The sequence below is a fragment of the Lactuca saligna genome, chromosome 4, assembly GCF_052625555.1.
Source record: "Lactuca saligna cultivar CGN05327 chromosome 4, ASM5262555v1, whole genome shotgun sequence".
Lineage (NCBI taxonomy): Eukaryota > Viridiplantae > Streptophyta > Magnoliopsida > Asterales > Asteraceae > Lactuca > Lactuca saligna.
Window position 1 is genome coordinate 285,267,121 of NC_136420.1, and position 4,813 is coordinate 285,271,933.

The window sequence follows — 4,813 nt, forward strand, 5'->3', positions numbered from 1 at the left end:
AGATCAACACAAACTGCTAATCCCTTTTTATTAATATAGTTTATTAAATCTCCATAAGTTAAATTTTGATAAGGGATGGTATTATTAAAATTTTCTCTTAATTTTTGTCTAACTCTTTCCGCAAAGAGTTTTGGAAGGCCATCAATAAAACGTTCTTTTCAATAGGACTCTTTTTTTCAAGACCTGATTGTAAAGAGTCTTATTGGAAAGAACGTTTTATTGCTGACCTTCCAAAACTCTTTGCGGAAAGAGTTAGACAAAAATTAAGAGAAAATTTTAATAATACCATCCCTTATCAAAATTTAACTTATGGAGATTTAATAACTATATTAATAAAGAAGGATTAGCAGTTTGTGCTGATCTTAGGTTTAAAAAAAAACTCAAAAAAGATAGAATTAACAGTAAAAATGAATTGGGAAATTTTTGCCAACAATATGATTATCAGGCCTTGAATGGTCCGTCTACTTCAATATGGGAAATTATTATTATTATTATTATTATAATATATATATATATATATATATATATATATATATATATATATATATATATATATAGGGGAGAGTTCATGCGAAAATGCAAATAATTTACGAAAACAAGAAAAACCAATGATATTGTGTCACCTCAACATTATATTTTGGAAAATAATTCATCCAAACTTTGAAATATATGATGATAATCGATGATAGATGATAAATTGTTTCATATTAGCAAAGTATGATTTTTAACATTTTTATTAAGAAAACATGAATTTAAAAATGATTAAGGACGTAAAAAAATATAATTATCAAAACCGTCTTTAAATCTATATTACCATAACACCGTCCAATGTAAACTTACTATATTTAATTTATTACTAATAAATTTATTTTTTTATAGTACATGTGCTTGATTTTCACAAGATAAAATCTGTTTTCGCGTTTTCGCAAGATATTTATATTTTCGCATGAACCTATATATATATATATATATATATATATATATATATATATATATATATATATATATATATATATATATATATATATATATATATAAACAAAATTTATAATGAAATATAAAACTTCGAATAAAAATATAAATATATAAATGAACATATAAAATTATATACAGAATTTACTCTGTAAAATTTCAAAATTTCTTCTAAAGTTCTATGGAGTATGCAATGGGTTGATGTAGTCAATTTTCTAACTCCTCTCTTCACCCGTCTTGTCCACTCAATGTGTCTAATGCTTATCCCTATTCATGGCCATAGGAGCCATGGCCGTCCCCACCACCACCAACACCATCACTTTTCTCTCAATCAAACTCTTAAAAAGTCTGAAATCATCATCTCCATTAACCCGATCACCACTCTTCCTTTTTCCCCTCGAAACTTCAGTCTCACCAAAAAAATTTAACAAAGAGTAGAAAAAAGTTGTAATTGAAGTGCGCACCTGCATTACTTTTGAGGAATGAAATTTCCCTTTGTATCCTCTCAAAACAATCTCTCTGTTGATAACATCGGTGGTAATCGCTACGAACCCAAATCCGTTCTTGACATTCGCCGGAGTCCGCCAAGTCCATTAACCGGTAATTCTTCGGACTTCAATTCCATTGGTTATTACAATACCGTGTTGTTATCTTCGGAGGAACAGCTGCCGGTGGACAACTTTGAAAATGGAATGATTAATCATCGTGAAGAATGGGATTCTGATTCTCTCATGAGAGAATTAGGGCTTTATGATGATTCCACAAAAACCGCTTACCCTCTTGATCTTCCCGAGCTCCCGCCTTTTTTTCAGTCGGATTTCGAAAGCCTTAATCCGAATTCGAACCAGAACCCCTTTGATTTGATGAGCCAGCATGATGATGGAAGCGAGTTTGATTTTAGGGACGAGTTAATCCGGCTAGCTGATTGCTTCGAAACCCAGTCTTTCCAGTTGGCGCAAGTGATACTGGCGCGGCTCAATCAGCTGTTGCGTTCACCCACCGGAAAAGCGCTTCAGAGAGCTGCGTTTTACTTCAAAGAAGCGATTCAGTGTCTACTCACCGGATCGAGTCGGAGCTTTCAGACATGTAACTCGTATGAAATTGTACAGGTGATTAAAGCGTACAAGACGTTCTCCATCGTCTCGCCGATTCCGATGTTCTCCAGCTTCACCGCCAATCAGGCGATCCTTGATGCAGTGGACGGTGCAATGATCGTCCACGTCATCGATTTCGACATCGGCCTCGGCGGCCAGTGGGCATCGTTCCTGAAAGCGATTGCGGAGAAGGCGGAAGCTCGAAAGGTTAATTCACCGGTGGTAAGAATCACCGCCGTGGTTCCTGAAGAATACGAACTGGAATCGAGATTGATCAGAGATAATCTACACCAATTCTCTTCCGATCTAAAAGTAAGGTTCGATATCGACTTCGTTTCCATTCGAACATTCGAATACTTATCGTTTAAAGCAATTAAGTTCGTCACTGGAGAGAAGACAGCGGTTCTTCTGTCTCCCACGATTTTCCGACGCATTGGCGCCGGTTTCATCAACGATCTCCGGCAAGTTTCGCCGCACGTAGTAGTATATTTGGACGGCGAATTGAATGGATCCGGATCGTCGTTCTTCCGTCAAACAGTGATCAACGGCCTAGAATTGTACACGACGATTCTAGAATCATTGGAGGCGGCAAACGTTGGTGGTGGTGTGACAGGAGGTGACTGGATAAGGAATATCGAGATGTTCGTGTTGCTGCCAAAAATAATCACGACGGTGGAGGATGCAGGACGCCATGTGACGCCGTGGAGGGAGGCGTTTGGTAGGGCCGGGATGAGGCCGGTAGGGCTGAGTCGGTTTGCTGACTTTCAAGCGGAGTGTTTGTTACGGAGGGTACAAATCAGGGGGTTCCACGTGGCAAAACAGCAAGGGGAGTTGGTGCTTTGCTGGCATGATAGACCGCTTGTTGCCACGTCAGCATGGACTTTTTAGGCAATTAGAAAGTCTTATAGATGATGTTTCATAATATATAGGAAATAAACTCACTACATGTATTCATGTAATAGAAATTTCAAAAGAGTGTTTGTGTTGGGAGATGTAGTTGAAATAATACTTGCCATTTGGTATTTAGCTTTGTTGAATTCTAGCCTTTTGTGAAATAGTATTCATTTTATTTTTGTAAAATTATTACAATAATTTAAAGATTCAAGTATTATCATGGTTGTTAATGTTTTATGAAGTTACACTTCCGTAATTGGTAATTATGTTAAAATATATTTTATAAATTGAATTTTGATGATTGTATTGATAAAAGTTAGATATCATTGTATTTGTTAATAGATAAATATATCAGGTTGGTACAAATGAATAACTTCAATATATACTAAGGTTCTAAATAATGTTAGACTTTATTTAACGACAATGTCAGGCTTTAAGCTTTTACGAGTTATAACGAGTCACGTTGTTTATAATACGTGATTTAAGGCGACAATTTTGTATATATATATATATATATATATATATATATATATATATATATATATATATATATATATATATATATATATATATATATATATATTATACGATTATTCGTATTTATCTACATATATGACTTAAAGCGAAATTTGTTAAAACATGGCGTAAAGTACAAGCCTTTGAGCCACGACGCAACATGACGAAACCATAGCGAGCTTTTTGAAACTTTGATATACATAATCAAATGAAAATGTACTATATGACAAAATTCATATGTAAAACACATACATAAAAATATGTTCAAAAACGTAAAGAAACAGAAACCTACATTGACATGTATATAAAAATAAGTAAGATTTTTATCGAATGGAAGTTCAGATAATCAAAAATATATTATTTATAACCCAAATCATACGTATGAAATGTTGAAAATGATGTCCAGTATCACTAAATGTTTTGATAATATTTCTAATAATTGTTGGGGCCTTTTGGGTTGGTCTCATGATCCAAATAGCATATGGAAATGAAGATTAATAATGTGTTAATTTATTATGAAATTAATAAATTAATTAGAAATTATTTTGGTTATTAATTGAAAGGTTTGAATATTAATTAATCATAATTATTAATTGGAATATTCCAGAAGTCTCTGGAGACCTATAGGGGATAGTTTTAGCATCCCTTGGATAAGGATGAGGCTGGTTTGAATTAGATAATGGTAAACCTTAGAGTTTTTATTCATCTAGGATTTTAATAGCTACCTATAAATAAACTGCGAGGGTAAACCTTAGAGTTAGTAATTCCATATAGAAATCATCCATACTCTATATCTCCATCTTTAAATCTTAAATCTCATCCCATCTCTTAGAGTTCTTGTGTTTTGTATAAACCCTAATTTGTGGGTCGAATCCTTTTGCTATTTTGTGTTAGGCCTGATTCCATTAAAGGGGTTCTCTTTTGGATCCTTCATTTGGCAACAAGCTAGTATATACAAGATCACAATGAAGTGAATATGAGTTTAGTAATCTTTACTTTTGTTGTTTTTAAAAGTACGATGCTATAATAGTAAGACATAGATCCTAGGGTGCATGTGCACTTATGTATGTCAAGATTTGATTTTCCCGTTAACTTAAATAGTGTACTTGATGCTATAAATCCCCAATAGTGTACCAGAGCCTAAATTTTTTAGTTATGAGCACACAACTTTGTAAAAACTAAAGAACAAAAGAAACTTGTACAGTCGCAGGTGCAACACGGCAACCTACTGGTCGCGACATGCCGATGAGCTGGACAAATTTTGAATTTAGCTGAAATTTCAAATTTTTGGGGATAAGCCTCTATCTTAAAATATTATTTTAATTGGATAAATTTGA

At 33.6% G+C, this 4,813-nt stretch overlaps 1 pseudogene; it reads left to right on the plus strand.

Annotated features, from left to right (window-relative positions):
• The first annotated feature begins 1,224 nt into the window (after window positions 1–1,224).
• LOC145043726 (scarecrow-like protein 15 pseudogene) lies at window positions 1,225–3,088 on the plus strand (annotated as a pseudogene).
• The last annotated feature ends 1,725 nt before the right edge of the window (window positions 3,089–4,813 follow it).